The sequence below is a fragment of the Electrophorus electricus genome, chromosome 9, assembly GCF_041902795.1.
Source record: "Electrophorus electricus isolate QZ-2024a chromosome 9, ASM4190279v1, whole genome shotgun sequence".
Classification (NCBI taxonomy): domain Eukaryota; kingdom Metazoa; phylum Chordata; class Actinopteri; order Gymnotiformes; family Gymnotidae; genus Electrophorus; species Electrophorus electricus.
In genome coordinates this window covers 21,423,494-21,443,517 of record NC_137505.1, presented here as the reverse complement: position 1 = coordinate 21,443,517, position 20,024 = coordinate 21,423,494, and the positions used below count along the sequence as shown (strand labels likewise).

Genomic DNA, 20,024 nt, shown 5'->3' with positions numbered 1-20,024 from the left:
GTGAACTTCACCTGATAGTGGAGAAGATCCTACCCATCTGCCCTGCACGAGGGAAGAAACATCTTAGTGAAATTGCTAGGAAGAGTGTTTCAACTTATCCTCTGTCATCCAGAGATGTTATTGAAGATCAAGTTGTAGGTACCGGTTATGTCTCTCTTACCAAGCAGGTGCAGAGCGGAGTTGACAACCTAAAGAGGGGGAAAAGCCTAAGAAGACAGGTATCTAGCCCGAGTGAGGAAGGAGAAGAGCTACCTTCCAAGACATTTAGAGTGGAGACATATGGCTGTATAAATTAGCAACCAAAGCACCTGCCACTGGCTGAAACTTTGGAGACTCAGAAATGTACACAAGAATGAACATCCACAAAAATAGAAGCATTCATTGAAAATGAAATGGTGGGAACTTCCTACATTAAAAAAAATAAAATAAAATAAGAGGAATGGAAACCTCTATTCTGGTAACAGAGTGGCCATATCTGTTTCAGATGTGTGGCACAATGGCTCACTTCAAAGAGCTAAGGGGTATGGATGCTGACAGACAAGCCATATCAAGTAAATGTGGAAGAGCAATTTTCTCTCATGTTCTGTGAGAAGAAGAGCAAAATAGAGGGTATTCTAGCAGGCATGGAAATTCCCAAAGCTTCTTGGATGTCTGATACCAGGGGAAGATGTTCCTGATGGTTGATGACATGTGTCTGCTACCTGAACTTGGTCAACTTCTAAGCACACCATGCATTCGTTTGTGTGGTATGATTCCCCCTTAAGAACATAGCTTGTTTTCTACTGTGAACAGATTGATACTGGCATATTAGATAAGGGGCTAAGTGGGCATCCTATTAAATGCTGAAGTATAAACTCTCAAAGGGACAGGATCACATCAAGTGTTTGAGGAAACTAGGCCTTCATCAGGGTGGTACTTGCAAGTGTTTCACCATTCCATAAATACAGTTGACTGCATAGTTTGACAGTCATGATGATAAAGCTTATGCTTTGTACTATAGGGAGTCCTGCTGTGATAGCTGGACACTTCATGAATACAGTGGACCAGACCATTGTGAATGGCAGTGTTCCAAGTTTGGTGAAGTTTTGTACTGATGTTTGCAACATGCCACTGCATTAACTTTAGTGATCCAGCAGAACTAGCAGCAACTTTGGAATTCTTGCAAAGGTAAAATTTTGTGTAATTATGGTGCTTGCAAAGCAAAGCATGTATTAGTATTACTAGGCTTCTTGCTATTCTTCTTCTTCTTCTTCTTCTTCTTCTTCTTCTTCTTCTTCTTCTTCTTCTTTCAGTATCAATAACTGAAGAATTGGTTAACATAGAAACTTTGCTCAAACTTTGTTGTGGAGGTCTTGTAAAGACACTGAAAAAGTTGCCCAGTAAGCACCACTCAGCTTGAGAATGTAAAAGAGGTGAGGGAAGCTGATTAGATTTAAAGACTTTTACCATTTAAGACTTGTGTGTTAAAACTGAAAGAAGTCGGATTTTCAAGAGGAGAAATGTCTGCTAAGATGTACCGTCTTTCTCGTGAAAGTTAAACAGGAAACATGAAGTTTTTCGGACTAATTCAGCCATTTTTACATATTGAGGTCACACTCAGAGGCTCAAAAAGGTATGTCTTGGAGGATTGTTTACCTGAGTAATGTTTGTGAGGGTATAGCTAACGGTATGGACCTTTACAGCGTTGAAGGTTAGCTAGTGCAACGGGAAGACATCACTTAATAAGGAGACACTGGAAACCCAATCATCCGCAGCTTCATGTGTGGCTAAAATAAAGGAACATAGAATTGCAGAGAACCAGCAAGCTAAACAGCAAAGTGTCAGAGTTCAGGTTAAGCCCAGAATAAACATACTAGCTACTTGCTTTCGATCTCGACAACTCTGCAAAGTAAAATTAACTTGTTAGCATACTATAAAACTTTCCATGTAAGATGATCTAAATATTAATTAGTCAAGTCTGTTGCATAACAGTCTAAGGTTTTGAATTCTTTCATTTGTGACTATTTTTTTTTATGCTGGATTCACATTGAAGGGAGGTGACAACAGACTTCATTGTATGCCAGTTCCATGTAGAGAACTCTCCATATTCACCTCTGCTATGGTAAGTGCAGTTTCCGTTCAGTGGCACCTTTAAATAGCTGATCTGACATGCAGGTAACAAGAGCTAGGTGTTCGTACTGAAGTGGAGCATTAAGTTTGCGCTGCCGAGGGTATGGGGCTGGTAGAGAGGGACCGATCGGCTGGCCGACTGACAACCATTACATTAAACTGATGTTTCTTAGGGTCATGTTGATTTACTGGCTCATGCATTACCTAACTGTTGACAGAAGTGCAGATAACTAATAGCAGACAATGACAAAGCTATTGATGTTCAGCCAAAAAGGCTAGTTTTAAAGCACAGCACATACATATTATTTGTAGCTTTCTCTACCAGCCAGTTTTATAAAGTTTGACATAGTACTTTTTCTTCTCATTTGTATCTGCATTTGAAAGCTCTAAAATGCAAATCCAACTTTATAGTGATATATATGATTACAGCAGTTGATATTTCATAATATGTCCTCAGAGGTCACTTCCATCACTGAGTTCTAATCAAGTTCTTTTTGGATACTCCGTCAATGTGAAAATACTTGCAATCACCAGCTATTCACTTGGGCAAAGGGAACACAGGTCAACCCATGTTATGAAATGTTATTCCACCTGTTTCATGTAATTAAATATTTCTATCAGAGAGGTTGCCAATTCCCCACCCTAACCTAGTGCTGATTTAAATCTGATTAGATTTTAATAAGATACATTACACACCACTAACAGCAGGTTGTAACTTAGGCTCAAACTGTCAGTGATACATTAAACCTTTTGATTGACAGATCACTGTGGAACCTTTATATCAAATATAAGTGATATGACACTGCTACTTTCTAAGACGACAAAGTTCTTTTTCCTCATCCCCCGAACTGGCCTCCCTCCTTAGTCCTGCCTGAGGCTGTGCAGCTACTGCGATCATCCAGTCTGCTCCTTCATAAGTCTTTGTTATTTTCTCAGCAAGTTGTTTAAATTGCCTCCTAGAGGGCCAAGGCTCCAAACGGAACAATATCCTCCGGCTTAGCTCTACTAGCCTTACTGCTGCAGCCCCATTGCTTCTCATTAAGTTCATGCCAGGCTTGCAGAGCAAAGATTTGGCATGTTTCCATGGTGAAGGTAGGAGCCTGCTCCTGGCAACATACAAAGAATCAGCTAATTCCATTTCAGTAAAAGTGTACATTTGCCTTATTTGGTTTGACTTGGCTACGTTAGTCACAGACATGTGAAATAAAACAAAGCCTCATTACAATGCAAGTGAATCATCTAGTCTTCATTCCAACCATTGTGCAAATGTTTTATTATCACAGAGGTATGCCTCCACATCCATTTTTATGAGATGTACCAATGAGGGAAGTGTTTTGGCTTCATATTTATTGAGTAAACCTCCCAAGGCACTGAACAAACAGTGGAATGAAAGAGATGTTTGGCTGCCTACTGGTGGAAGGCCAACATGTACTGTTCTTAATGGACTCTGATAGAGTAAGGTGGAAATCCAGCAAGAAAGAATACAGTGTGAGTCTGAGGCTCTGTTCTTCTGTTTGGCTTTGGATCTGTGATAGGCTAGTTATAAATAAGGTTGCACTAAATATCATCTAGTTATAGACCTGCTGGGTAGATTTGAAACTAAGGGAGTGGGTACAAAATGCAGTTGCTAAGGCATTCAGCAGGTATCCGCCCATTAACAAGCTCTGACAAGCCAGATATCACTAACCACAACAACTCAACAGAAATTACTAAAACTACACATACACCTCAACAATTACGCATGACATTTGTAATTTATGCCTTTTATTAACTGGAACCATAATTATGGGTCTCAGTGAGTAAATGCACATTTGTTATAATTTGGTATAACACCGTGTCGCTCAAACACAGACGTCGCCCTCCCAAAAAGTCCCACAACAGAGGCTATTGACATGAGATATCCAGGTGGAACAAAGTTACAACAGCCAGTCTAGACTAGTTCTATGGTAATCTGCATACCAGTCTCTCCCTGGATGGTCTAAGCTCCGCTGTACCATATCAAAACTTTTTTGTTTTTTCTTTGCTTTCTTTGTTTTTGCTTTTATGTACTAAGGATTTCTCTCTTTCTTCTGTTAACCAGCCCCTGGGAATGCCAGGGAATGATTACAGTAAATTAACTTTTTTTTAAAATAAGCAATATAATGTTTATCAGAAAACCAATGAAGTTGTCTCCAAATCGTTTTATGTCTGTTTGCATATAGCATATACTGTATCAGCTTTCAAAATATGATTAAAAATAAATAGATAAATTTAACTTTAATCTTATTAAATCTTCATCTATTTAATATAATTAATTTCAAAGGAAGGATATATATAAAAACAAACGACTTGTCCCAAACAAAATGAAATACAATATCAGTCACCTCTTGATACCTCTTCTTGTATCAAAGATTTGTAAGATCTTGAAAGATCTAAATTAAAAAAAAGGTGTTCCTTAAAATCAAAACACAAATTCTAGAATCCCACTGCTGGGATTCAGAATGGAAAATAAATGTCTGAGTGATCATACAGGTAACTTTGCTGTTTATTTTGATTCAGGTATTCTGTGTTCTGTGCTCAACTTCTGTACTTATTAAAGAAGTTGAACATTTACACTTATGGCTGGCTTGGAAGAGTATACTGGAAACCATATGCAGTACAAGCTGCACACACACACATACACATGCACATACCCCACCCCCAACCAATCACCTATCTTTCTGTAGATGAGTTGGCACCCTAATAGCAACAAAGTGCTTTCTGCTCCAGTCACCTTTGCTCAAACCCCAAACAGGTGTTCTCTCTTCCCAAACACAAACAATGGGTCTCTTTGTCCAAGCCTGTGAGAACACATCAGATCACCCATAGCTGACTTTAAGAACTTAACAGAAACTCTGTGGATAATGACTGGAAAAAAAATGCATTGGCAAAGTTTCTGTTAATAATTGACCCAAATGCAGCATGTTTACAGTCGCTGCTGCTATCGCCCCTACAGTACTGGTAAAACGATGCAGGACACACCTCACACACCAGAGATTTATGGATTTTTTTAATTAACCCATGGCCTCAAAGGCATTGTGTATGGAACAGAGAGCACTTACTCTCCCTGCATACAGTCTTCTTGAGCTGATGGCATTATGGTCATCACTGGCTGCCTCGGCTCCATAAATGTAGCTTTTATCTAATTCCCAAAATTGCTGGCATGATCAATTAACAAGAGACAAATTCCTTTTTCCGATCCCATGATAACTGATTACATGTGCCTGTGCCTTGTTGGTTTTTCTGCCTTATTTAAGCCCACAAGAACAGACATCCAGTGCTGTACATTGTTTTCCTTGATGCTGTTACTAGACAGCCCAAATGTGTACTTCTGCTTCATCTCAGTGCCTCAAGAGTTACCACAGCGCTTTGAGTTTTAGCCAGCATACTGCTGTGCTTCTTTGTTTTCATATTATTGAGAATAAAGACACTCCAAACTTATACCCGAGTCTCACTCCCTCAGGAGTGCAGCTGTCACAATATACTATTAATCATTTGGTGGTGGTAGTTTTCTAGTAGCAAGAGTCCTAAGTGAAGCCAACCCCTACATTAGTTAGAGATTCTCGTTTGTTTGTTTTTAGGCCATCATTATAATGTGAACAGAAATTAAAATGTCCCTCAGATGTCCTTCAGCAGGAGTGTATTGGAGTTTAGCAGTATACTCATATATCCTTGGGTGATTCTCACAAATGACCATGCATGAAAGATGCTAAGATTTCAAGTTTTCTCTTTCATGTAAAAAAACTGAGCAGTACAGCCATACAATAATTTGAATAAGTTACAATTGTATGTTCTGAGACTATCGGGGCTTGTATACTGTATAAATCAAAGGGGATAAGGAGACAGACAAAGAGTTTATGGACACACAAAAGCAATGTGAACTGTTATTTTTGTTATTTTTAATAAGGATTTTTAACACACTGTAAATTCTTTAGTCAGCAAACTTTATTTGTTCTTTAAGTCATGAAAGATTCTTAATTTGAATTATTCTGAGATAAATTGTAACGTTGCCACTGGCCTGAGTGCGGATGGCCGTGGAGCATGTGCACAGACTCCCTCGACAGTGACGTACATTTATTAATAAAGAACACATACTATACCAATGGCACTCACACACAACATTAACGACAGACATACAATACATACTATACATTTAACTAGACACAGACTACAGTAACATTTAACAGTAGCTACACAAATGTTTCACATACATCAGCAAACAGTGACCAACAGATGCACACACTAGCAGAGGTTTAAATAGACAGACAAAACACGACAGTAACCCCATGCAGGCGAGTGCAATCACGGAGGGCGTGGCTACAAATGATGGTGAACCCCCCTGCACGCGGCAGGCCGTACCATGTGACTCGTGGGGGGGGGGCTGTCCCATGACATAAATCAGGAGTCCTGGAAAACATTTAGTCCAAGTCCAATCTGATGACTGAGCAGGACTTGCAATGCCGAGATGAAAACATTGTGTATATTTTCCATGGCATGAGGCGACAATATAATAATGTTAACATTCACCGGAGTAAATCGAAACAGAATTGGCTGAATTCCCAACATCAGTTTTGGATGGAGCGAGAGGCAGAACGTGAGGCATCAGTTGTGTCCAAATTAAAGCCCTAAGCTGCTCAGTCGAGCTACTGCAGCGTGTTAGAGAGCCATAACCTTCTTATTCATAAATGTAAGCCCACTAATAGTTCCATGAAGCTCTGATTATTACACCTCATTTGCTTGCCTTGAATAATACTGCTCGGGCCAAAGGGTAGTCCTACTGGTATTCAGGTCTGCAGGTGAAGAATGCTCCCAGCAAGCAGAGTTACATGACCAGCCAGCCTCTGTTCAGAGAAATGACTCCCGATTATCAGGAGATCTGCCATCTCATCCAGCCCACCTCCTTGCTCCATTTGGAGGTCACCCAAATTCCTCTTTCTATTTCTTCGTGCCCTGAACTAATTGGGCTCCAGATATTTTTTCTAATAATTAGCTGACTGAATCTCCACCGACCAATCCAATTTGACCATGAAAGCGATTTGGAGTTTAATTTGGACTATAATTTTCATTATTCATTAGAAGGGCAATGATTACAACCATTCTGAGACTGCTAGTACAATTGTTCAGAGATCCTGGGCCTGATTCAGTAAGTTTTAGGGTTTTTTCATGATTTTAGTAGGTGAGAACATCTGAGTGGCGGTTACAAAAGAAAGAATTAAAAAAACCTCTCAGTAGGCTTCCTGGCCTGAAATGGTGGGCCATCTTGGAGAAATTTCCACTTTAAATATTCTTTGAGTGTTCTGACAAAACATTGGGGTGAAAGGTCAAAATATGGACTCTTTTAACATGGTTTTCTTCTATATGCTACAGCATACATTATGTAGGTGTATCATGTTGGCATATGCGTTGTTGCATGCTGTGATGCATATTCTGATTTGCTTGCTTTCACATAAATGATCAGCAAATCACCTACAACTTATGTTAAGTGTAAAAGCAGCCCTGCACTGCTCATGTTTTTATTTATGCATGCTACCCAGTGAAGACAATGCTAGGGTCCTTTTCTGAAACTTTGCCATTGATTTAGTAAATAATGGAAAAAAGCATGCAAACTTGATAAAACCCCACATAAATTGTTCCAGCTGATCTACTAACAGACTAAGTGGACATACTGAGACCATGCCTTTAAAACAGATAAAATAGCACATTTTGTCTGTTTTCTGGATTTGCCTTAATGAATATGGACTCCTGGGCGTTTCTACTTAAGGGTGCAAAATACAGCGCAATGTCAGTGCAAATAGGATGGTTTAGCAACTGTGAGCCAATTTATCAATTAAAAGTATTTGAGAATGGACATGACATGTGTTAACTAATATGATTGAAGGGCAGTTTTATGTGATCTGTGACTGCTGCTGCTGTTGGTTTGAGAAGGAGTGAATATATAAGAGAATATATATACAGCCAGAGTGGATTATTTGTGCAAAGAGACCAGAATAATGAAGATGGTACATATGGTTTATGTAGCAGTGGTATTTTAATTTTATTGTATATTAAAGTTTTTGTTGTTCTTAGCTTTATCCACTGCATTGAACTTATAGTTTTTTAAAACTATGTAGCTATGAATATTTTTATTTTTCTGTTTAAAATTTCAAATGCTGTAATCAGATTGATTTCAATTTACATTCTCTTTAACATCCAAACTCAACATGACTTTCAAAAATGTTAGCACATGCAAAAGCATCTTAAAATTATTTTGTGTGTTGTAATACAAACACAAATTTTCTTTGTAAAAATGCCCACTGACTACATGTGCAATTTATTTGACTGCCCACACAAATTAGAAGTCTTTTCTTGGGCTCTTAATAAATGAGGGCCTCTGAGTAAGTGGGAATAATGGAATAACAGGGCTAAAACTACACACTTAAAAAACACATACATGCACACAGCTTTGTCATGTTCATGTCATTTTCAATTTCCACATCATTCACCAAATGTAAGGCTCCTCTGTTAGTCTTGTCTGAACTGTCAAGCAGGCAGGAATTGCTCGCTCTCTCTCTCTCTCTCTCTCTCTCTCTCTCTCTCTCTCTCTCTCTCTCTCTGTGTGTGTGTGTGTGTGTGTATATAAAACAAAAGAGTCTTGTTAGGTATGGTTAAGATCACATAGTTATAGACTGCCAATGACTACCAGACAGTTTCCAGATGATGTCATTTACCTGTGTATAATGGAGGGGTGCATCTGTGGTGGGTTGATGCGCCCAACCATGACAGTTTTAGACCCAGTGGGATTTCTAGTTGTTTTGATAATACATCACCAAGCAAAACACAATCAAATGAAACTAAGCCGCTCAACTGAGCATCAAAGTTGGCGCTCCAGGAGGTGGGTTGAAGCAGACCACAGCTGATCTCACTCTGTGACTCCCCAAGCTAATTTGCATACACACACACACACACACACACACACACACACACACACACACACACACACAGAAATACACACACACATATAGCCAAGACTTTAATTCTACTTGCATCACATAGGGACAGTTTCAAGTTACAGGCAGGAGGCCACAGCTGTCTGGCTAAGTTTTAGTCCTAGACATGAGACTGATAAGTACTGTTGCCTTCAGCCCGTAACAGACTCCCACTACCAGATGGTACAGTTTTCTTTGAGACCCCCAGTGTCATCTGCTTTGTTGTTATCTGTCTGTGGGACTGTTAAAACTAACTTGGATTTACCATGCGCAACGTACTATGGCAAATTCAAAGTTTCAGCGTTGAAATCACTGGGAGGAGGAACTTGGAGTCTAAGAGAACCTTTTATTAATGGCCAATCTGAGATTCATAAGCCCAGTAATGAAGTCATCTGTCTTGTCGTCTCAACCTTATAATACGTATTTACGGCAAACTGCTAAACACAGTGTACTCTTATGTACAGTTGGACACAAGCAAATATTAAAATAATAACTTTGTGTAAAGTTTTTTTTTTCCTGAGAATATGCACTAGAAGCAACCTGGAGCATACTTAATGAAAGTCCTTTAAACGGGTCCAGCAGGTGTACCCTTGGAGAAAGAATACCTGTGGGACTGCTGAGAGTAAAACTGACTCAGTTTCCATTTTAAGTCTTGGCTCCTCTCAGGGTTTATTTCTCATGCCATATTGGTTTTTCCTTAGCACCACCACTGGATTCAGATTTTTGTAAAGCTATTTGAGATAAGGTACTACATTTAAAAAAATTGAATTAACTTTATAATGCAGTAAGATTTTTTGATACGGTTAGCTTCGCTATACATCTTCGCACAGTGTAGGAGAACAGAAATACTACCGAAACCATTATGTTTATGGTATTCGGCAGTCTCTCCTATTCAGGGCAACTTAAATATTTCAGTACGACAGAATGGGAATTGAAGCCATGACCTCGACATTACCAGCAACCTTCTCTACCCACAGAGCTACAAGCATCTTCCAAAAGCTTAACATAACAAAAGCAATTCATCACAAAAGTAAGGTGAACAGTCCTAACATTATGCTCTTTCAACTTAGGTTAAATGTTAAAGGTTAACCTCTGCTCCTGGAGAACTGGATTCCTGCAGAGCTTATCTGCAAACCCGCTCCTCAAGAGCTTCTGCCCTAAGAGTTGGGTTAGGTCTCTGGTCCAGCCTGGTCTAGAACAACTGCAGGTGCTTTTTGATGTCTGCCTGTTGATTTTCCTCTTCTATTTTAAAACCGATGATAATTTTTTGCTCAATACACCTGTCAGCCTGATAAACTGAATTAGTGCTTTTTGTGACCTTCGATGTACATAATGCAATGAATGTATTTGTTTGCTAACTTTTGGTGCATTATTTTTGTTGTTAGCCCAGGAGTTATTTTATGTTCTTGTGTGTGGGCGAATTCAATCACTCAGACCTTTGTTTTCTGTCTTGTGACCTACTCCCCCCTCCAAGACTGAATAGTGGGCAGTATGATTGTGTGTGTGTGTGTGTGTGTGTGTGTGTGTGTGTGTGTGTGTGTGTGTGTGTGTGTGTGTGTGTGTGTGTGTGTGTGTGTGTGTGTGTGTGTGTGTGTGCGCGTGAGACCTTGAAGTAGCCAAGATTCTGCTGCATGAGTCATCACTAGAGAGCAGTGGAATGCACCAGTAATATTGACAGCATGTCGACCAGACGCTGCGTTAATGAGAGAGCACTGCAGGACTGGCTAGAACACACACACACACACACAGACCTACTAGAGATGGCTGTCTCTCATCTGCACAGGGCTGATCTGCTAAATGAAAAGCAGACCTCATAACAGAACTCCCGAGGAGAGCTTATCGAGTTGCATCATGTTTTGGCTCCGTGTGTTCCTCATAGATTCCTTTATGATATGGACTGGATGAGTTCTCTCATAACGACACTACTTCTGTTTCCCCACTTGGAAGATGTTACTCCATTCATTCCACAATGGTCGAACATATTTGTTTTGTATTTAAAAGAGTAAATAGAATGGACTCCTCCCATTTTACTGTGGCAGATTGAACTGGTATTCCCAAAAAGAATATTCCATACCTGGCATCTATTAAACCATAAACTGTACATGCAATCTGTTTATATAAACATGTCTATTTCAATGTCCTTTCACAAATTACTGCTTTCCCTTAAAAACGGACTGCTTGAATCCAACTGTAAGTGAATCTAACTATATGCACATTATAATAGATATCTGATAGCTAGCCACTTCAGTTATGAAACATTAAACTTCCAAGTCTTGTTAATCTTTTTAATTAGCCCTGCTTGCTAATTTACCCTTTCCAGATGGCTGCAGATGATACATTTGATCAATGTCTCTTTTTGTTAGTCTATTTATTCATTTAGCTATCTATCAAAATTAAGGAAGCTGAATAACATTTTTTGAACTTTTGCAAAAGAAAAACAAACAAAAGAGGACGCCATCATGTCCCTGGTTGTGCCTTGCGAGTCTTTGTCCACGACATCAGTCTCAGACTTCCTCAGTGCTGAAAGCCTCTCCCAGTGGCCATTCCAGATGTCTCCTCTGGTGTTCTGTATAGCCCAACACCTCTGCATACAATGCTGTCTTCAACCTTTTCTTTATTCTTCAGCTTGACACTGAACAACAATTAGCTCACAGTATTGGCGCTCACACGGCCCACTGACCTAAAGTAGGGGAGGGGCTCCCTTTACTGCAGTTATGGCTTTTTAAAGGTGCACAGGGTAGGGTTGAGTTTTACACAGTGTTTTTGGGCCGAGCCAGTGTGAGAAAGCAGTAAAGAGGTGAACCTCTGGGTGGGTTCAGCTTCACTGTGATTTAGCAAAGGAAGATTCGAAACAGCCTCTCATACACAGAAACTGCACTGAGTGAAAAATCTAGCATAGTTTTGAACAGAATACAGCTGCATGTGCACATTAATAATACTATGACAAACATGGTTCACACTAAACAGTGAGCTCTAACTTCTGTATTCAAGTTGTTTTAGATCAGAATTAAATTATTAAGCATTCAGAGTAGTGACATTCCTAAATTCCTCTATATGCTGGTATAATAAATTTCTATTTTATTCCATATTAAAAATGTAGACTTGAGAATTAATAGAAGAGGCATCCTCCAGAAAATGTGTGACAATCACACACAGAACCCAAGTTTTTATATAGTTTTCAGGAGTGATTATGTAACCACATCACCTTCTTTTATATACTAGTATTTGAAATCCAAATCCATTATATACAAACCATACATTATTCAATATATGCAAATTAATATTCAATACCTATACCAGCTGGAGCGTGGTACTCTTGCAGTCCAAGTGAAGACTTTTTTTTTTAATTACTTCATCTTACATAAAGTAGTTTTTCTGTACCATCCTGTACCTGGTGGAGAGATGATGTGCTTTACACAGAGGTCAGCAGCGGTTTACCCATAATCCTTTGCAGAAGCCAACATAGGCCTCTAACAGAGGCCCCTGATCTCTACAAAGACCATTTTATAAGGACACAGAATCTCTATGATACTCTAGGTTTCATGTTATTCATATTTATAATTCAATGTTTAAACCTCTTTTTCCTGTAAATTCTTTTTATTACCTCAGTAAACAGGTGGAAAGCATCGCCCTGGGGTGTCGCTAGGCAAACTGGAGAGTTCCTATACAGAACGAAGATGGTGAATACATACAGAAGATGAATGTCCAGAAATTTGGTATGAAGAGGTTTGAACTGAATGAGTTAGTAGGCTTCTGCGCTGTGCATTATCTAACAAGATAGAAGCACGTATTTCCTCTACTGGAACTTAGAAATATTTTAAAACAAACTTTATTGAATATCACAGATTAATGTTATGATTATGATTTTAACTTGCAGGGCCAAATTTTAGTTCATGTTTTTGGAAATGCAAATGTAATATAACACAATAAAGTAATATTAAAGCACAATTAGTTAAATTAGTTAAAGTAGTGAATAATAGTTAAAGTAGTGAATAATAGTTAAAGTAGTGAATAATAGTTAATAATGTGAAGAAAAGCTCCATCCCATCCACCCTTGCCAATATCTCTCCCTCACACACACACACACACACACACACACACACACACACACACACACACACACACACACACACACACACACACACACACACCAACCATATGGGGAATGACACATTGCACATCAGCCTGCAGTTTATCTCCATATGAAGCTTTTTATTAGTCTTGGATATCTCACTGGAATGGAAGAAATTTCATTTTAAGGGGCTGGAAAAACCAAACGTCACAATGAAGCCATTTTATTCTTACAAATGCCTTATTTTCCTCGGGAGAGAGAAACGGCCTCCAGGATGTAAACCTCTACAGGCTCTTTTTATTTTCAAGGACAATTACTTTTAAATTACTGTTGCAAACTTCATATCCGTTCTTGGGTTGGAGAGGTTTGAAGTTAGTAAGTCGTTTCTTGGAAATGCCGCCCTTCACCATACATTTTTCTGCAACAAAAATTCAGTGGTTTTTTTAACAATGTTTGTGCTTAGTTCACACTGTGGAGTTTAGATAGATGATAAATCTAATGATCAACCTTTAATTTGAATTGATAACATTAAGAAGACTTGTACCACTTTGTTGTTAGATAATGCAAACTATTCAACAAATCCAAAACAAGCAGTAAGTCGCAAATATTCCCTTAAAGGGAATAATAATTTTGAGTTTAGGGGATGTATTTTCAAGCTCACAAATAAAAAAAATTGTGCAGTAATCCAGTGATTAGGGTTCTCCTTCACAAATATAGATGCACTTGACTATGGTGTGCCAATAGTTCAAAGTTAGAGTAGAGTGTGCTAACTAATGGAACTGTTGTGTGAAACGGGAGAAATCTACTGCACTGAGATCCGTAGTTATCTGCATAAGCAGAAAGGCAGTGAACTAAGCCCTCTACCAGGGCTGCTCATTTAGCCCTTTTGTAGTAAAGAACTCATTAGGTAAATAAGAAGAGTACTTATTTAAAATCTATAATTTCGTTCCTGGAACTGCAGAAATGTTCCAGGCAGAAACCCATAACAGAGCATTATATGGCAGTGATTATCCTGATGGCATGCTTCTGTTGCCGGATAGCATAACACACTTGAACATTTGGCTCATTAGAAAGGTTTGCTAATTAGTATGCCTAATATCCAACTTCCCAACAATGGTAAACAATAAAAGGTATATGCCAGTCTCCAGGCTTCCCATCTTGCTCTGCTGTCGCAGGGGACAAAAACAGTGTGCGTTCATATTGAGCCAGACACTTTTTATTGGCCTTTCTTCCAATTAAAATATATTAACCCAAAAGAAATTACAAAACTAAAGTGTCTCATCTTGTCAATCCGATAACAAAGATCCCCTCTGCTGTTCGCGCAGACAGCTGTGAACCCTGTCAACTGCATGATTTTATTTCATTTATTCTAAACAAATTGCTAGCATGTGCTCGTATTGCCTTTGGAGTAAAGGCTTTCCCAGCCTCCTTCATGTGTGAACGGGTGAGAGGGACAGTTGTCGGTCTGACACATTATCGTGCCGTTGTGGTGACAACACAGTTGGGTTTTATAGCACAGCCTCACCTCATGACAGAGGGTCATAGACTGCAGATGGGTTCCAGACATTTTCACAAATGCCGCACCAATGACCTTAAATGGAAAATTGAAATCCAGTCAGTAGTAACATGATGGATCACTTACTTGGAATCCACAATTATCATCAAAGTCATCAGTAAGAGGTGAGTGAGAAAGGAAAGTCTTCATTATGGGGTTAAATACGTAGTCCTGCAAATGTAACATTTTAAGAGTGCCCTAATTAAACAGTCCTGATTTAACCCCACTTTGGCTTACAGGGCTAAAATGAGAAGCTCACAAGCTGTGTGACTCAAGCATTGTGAATAACATATATTTCAATCACACTGCACTGCAAAGGACAGAATGGCAGTTTAATTAGCTAGCTTAGCTATCTAATTAGCCTGAAGAATTTAAGTGTTTTGAAGTTTTACCACAGCCTGCACTCTGGCAGCTGTGAACACTAGCGGCAACGGTATGGAATAAGACATTTCTGAGAAAGTCTCACTGAAATATTGCAAACAAGAAAGGTGATTTTGCATTTAGGAGAAAGGTGTTACTACAGCCAGAAAAGGCTTGTTTTTCCAGTGCTAACACTTTGGTTTAGAAACTTCAGCATTGTGCTGAATCTAAGTGTTAAAGGTTACGACAACGTTTGCTTGTCTTACGAGTACTTTCAGGGTAGACTGCATTCAATTAATTATATGCACCTAAATAATTCACGTAAATGTGGATTGTAAATGCATTTATTGCTTTATCAAGTGGATGTTGTGATGCTGTGTGTTGTGTGTGGGCACCAAAAAGAGGCAGGATGCAGGTGTTTTAATGAAACCAAAAAACAGATTAAACACAATCAATTTTAAGAAGACGTCCATAGAACAGCAAACACATAGTAAGCAAAGCATGAAACAATATGGCAACGGGCACCACTCGGATGGGAACATAGAAGAGAGGGCAGTTATATCTTCTTAGATATTTTTTTAACACGCTCTCTCTTCAAATGTGTCCATGGGACCTGTTGTCTGAGGTGCTTTCACAGACAAAGGATGAGAGAACATTAAGAATTTATGCCACCCTTGTGTGATGAAGTCTGCAATAACCATTGCTGTTTCCAGAGGAATTGTAAATGTCTGTGTAAGATGCACTGGGAAACAACTGTTTCTGATTATTACTGTGTTAAAGGTAAAGTGTGAGTCGGAGTCACATGTCTGATTAAATCACATGCTTGAAAAATGCTGTGAAGCACCTGCTATATACTTATTTAATGCTTATTTTATATTATTTAGGATATATTCCCATAGAAGTACTCAGAGAAGGTTTCCAGTCAGTTTGTCATTATATCATGTTTAACAGACGTTTGCATTCAGACTGTGAATACCTTCATCAGTGCTGATGGAATATAACATTTGACACAAATCTACACCGATTGTAACGGCCCGAGTGCCGCAGGGTGAGGAGCAGGATGCACAGACTCCCTTGACATACACAGATGTTTATTAACAAACCCAAGACAACGGCACTCCCGTGTAACGTAAACAGCGAAAGGTAGCCACGAATACGGTTAACACCAACAAGGTGACCATCAACATGAACAAAGGCAAGGACTAACAAAGATGCACCCCCTACAGTGTTTTAAATACACAAAGACATTACACGATAAAGCAGGTGCAGGTGTGTGCAAACATGGGTGTGCTTACACCATTTCACTGCGAGTTATCTACCATTTCACTGCGAGTTATACTGTGTATGACTATGTATGTGACGAATAAACCAAACTTGAAATGAGACAACAAATTCCCACAGCACACGGCGGGCCGCACCACATGATTAGTTAGCAGGGGAGCATACCGTGACACCCATACATTACTAAGCACGTAACAACACATCAATAAATCAATCACACATCGGCCAACGGCATCCGCTGTCTAATATCACTGAAACACCATGACCTGCCATACTGCTTTGACAGTGAATCATACTGTTTTTTCTATAAAAGGCATACGTTTTCTCCACAAAGCTTGTTAACGGGTATTGTTAAAAGCATAGCGCATGTTCACAAGGAATTTCTGCCCACCTTTGATGTTATCTCAGGTGCCAAGTATCACTCAAGAAGACTGAGTTCAGTTACCGTCAGTCCAGAAGTACCATGCGTTTCTTTAGATCTGAATTCATTCAGGCCTTCAGTCCACATGCCCAAAGGAGGCTGCAGTAGAAGTGAATTTTAGATTAAATGAAACCATATACTCTCATCTACTTTGCCTTAGTTATGTTTGTAGATTTTTGTCATGGAAATCAAAATGACTTGTTAATAGCCAAAGCTCTAAACATTACTTCCAAGTCACCTTCCAAGACAGCTATTTATTTTTAAAAAATTCAATGATTGAGTCTTTCACAAAACTCTTTTCATATTTCATAAAATGTGTTAATATGAACAGTGTCTCTTGCTGGCATGCTTTGGATTGGTGCTGTGAAACTGAGGTTTGTATATATACAGATATACATGGCCTATGGGCTAATAATTGCATAGTTCACAGGTATGAAAAAGGGTGAGTCATAGTGGCCTAAGAGATTATTTAAAGCTTAACACATTAGTATAATTGGTATCAGTACACCATATTGGTCTGGCATAATGCAATTTTAGATATTGCAGGAGCAATTGTTTAGTGTGTAGTTCACACAGGAGATCTGTGTTTATGGGTAAACTTCATACTCCTCGATCCTGGCCTAATATTAGTTTCCTTATCATTTTTTTCAGCCAATGACCCTCTCTAGTTTTAATGAGGTTTCCAAAGACAGCACAAGGAATCTGAAACAAAACTATGTAAATGGGGCAAATTTCAGTATATCGTTATATATTGTTTGCAGTTCATTATGATTAATGGTTATTGGAAATATTGTGCTCTACTTTGTATTTCAAATTTTCAAACTGCTCATCATCTAAATATGAGTTCTAACGTATTCAGGCGAAACTTCACTACATGTTGAATGCTTGTTTTATACATACACAGCTATTCAACTCTGTTCAACCACTGTCACTGTGTTAAAAGCATCTGCAGCAGATTCAGCAAAGCACACACTATTTTCATATTTACAGGCATAAGAAAACATTGGCGATTAGTGGGCAAAGATTTGTGTTAACGCATGGCTTGGCTTAAAGAGACGGTCACACCCTCTATACAGCAGCAGAGCCCGAAGCTCCATTTATGTTCAAGTGCTTTCCTGCCAATATCCAAGATGCTAAAATAGGTGCTGGAGTTAATGCTTTCATTGTGACAAAGCAGTCTTACCTTGCCCAGGGAAAATACTTTCTTGTTTTACTGCACACTTATAAGAGTTCATATGGGCAAGAGTAAATTATTTAATACATATCTGCTCTGATATGATACTTTGGTTTTATATAAAGCCCGTTTTTGTGAAGCAAAACATGAAATCTTATCTTTTCCTGCCATTATGAAACAGTCATCTGGGATACAATTAATTTGTTGGAAGGTCGCATTTCCTTCCTCCTGTCCGTTCTCAAAAATAAAAGCATTTAAAAGCAGCCATGCATGGGATCTCAGAACAATGTGTGTGAATTGTAGTAGCCTACACAAACGATAAAAAAAAATCACAAATAAAATCCATCATCCGAACAGTTGATGTCCTTGGAGGTCCCATATATTTCTAGTTTAACTACATAATGTGAAGCAGGCCAACATTTCTACAAGTCCCGTGTCACGTAGAAGCCTGCTTAGCCTCGCGCTCTGTGTTTCTTTGGCCCCTTTTCCGCCGCATGTGGTTGGAGAGTCGGAACAGAGGCCACGCGGTCCTTATAAACGCAAGCAGGAGGGAGTGATTATTTTCCAAGCTGCTGGAGAGCAGGACCTTGCCAGTTCCGTGCTTTTACTCTCGATACTACGGTCTCGGGTCATTCCATGCGCTACGGTTTCGTGCGACGCTACGAAAGCCCTCGCCGAATCCGCTCACCGTGGCACAGTATGTTTCTGTCGCTGCAGACCAGAGCCAGTCGCGTCCGAGCGTCAGTGCAGTTTACTCGGCGCGGCGTGTTCTGCGCTCCGCTGAGCTCAGGCTGCAGCAGTGAGTCAGAGCTTCCCGCACGTATGATTGATGCGTGCTTAATGCAGCGACCGGCCTCATCAGTCAGCGAGGTCGCTCCTGCCAGATTTGTCACGCAGTTTTCACATATGCGTTCAATCAATCTACAGCAAGAAGGGAGTGCAGAAGGAAGGGAACATTATAAACCCGTGATCCGAACAACGGCACACAGTAGGCAAGTATAAGCCCACGTCAGCTAAAAACAACGTAAAATGCATTTTGCGTCTATTTGTATGTGACAGATATTGCTAGATTTTAATGGACTTCATCTCATTTAAACAGGTTTCCTGTAGAATGATATAAATACAATTCCCTCAGCATTTGGTATTCTTAGGTTTATGTCAGATGATGATATTGTCAGCTTTCTTGGCCTCAGTTTAATGGTGTCATAAGGCTATATTTATTTCTTTCCAAACTTTTTATTTCACAGGGATAAACTGACATCTGTGTAGGCAGTGTTGTGCTGACTTTCCCTTCTCCCCACTGGAGGACATAATTCAATCGTTCATTCATTTAACCAGAAAGTATAAAAAGCTTTGTTTTGTTTAGTTTGTTTTTGTTTTATTGTAACCACATTCAACAAGAGCAAAATATCTGCATTAAAATATATTGAAAGACTCTATGTGGATCTAATAGAACTCTATCTTGATCAAGCAATTCCATCAGTGAGTCAGGTATATCACTTACAGGTAATGCTGCTACAGATCTGAATTATTATAATGGAGATACAATTAATCAACTCTGAGTTCTCATTATGCGTTCATTTATTTTCCTGGGAAACTCATTGGTCTCCATGCAGCCCTGCCATGTATTACTGAATCCTCTGAATATATCTCCCCATACCATGCATGTAACGCCACTCTAGAAATACTGTTGGCTGCTTTCCCAGAGAATGCAGCGGTATGTAAGCGAGCAGGCTTGTTTATTTTCACCTCTTGAGTAGCTAAACAAGACCCCCTTGGGTCCCTCCATCCTGGACTTCAAAGGTGACATGCCAAGACTTATTCAGATGCCATTCGCGTCTCCTGACTGAGGATGCAGTGGCACAGCGGGCCTGGTTTGTCACCCCACCATGACCCGCCTGCTGTGATCATCACATATGGAAAGCTCATATCATTTTTCAAGCTCATATCATTTTTCAGCTCATATCATTTTTCACTTGACTCATAAGCTTAAGCCAAACGCCAGACAATGAAGATGTGATGAATCGAGTGTTGCATCATGATGGGCTGAGCTCTTCAGGTAGGTAAGA

At 39.4% G+C, this 20,024-nt stretch overlaps 1 long non-coding RNA gene across 1 annotated transcript; it reads left to right on the top strand.

The window, feature by feature from the left end:
• The first annotated feature begins 18,419 nt into the window (after positions 1-18,419).
• Positions 18,420-19,394, top strand: LOC145659317 (uncharacterized). The gene is made up of 2 exons (XR_014125419.1): positions 18,420-18,947; positions 19,203-19,394. It is a non-coding gene; the product is annotated as an uncharacterized LOC145659317 (long non-coding RNA).
• The last annotated feature ends 630 nt before the right edge of the window (positions 19,395-20,024 follow it).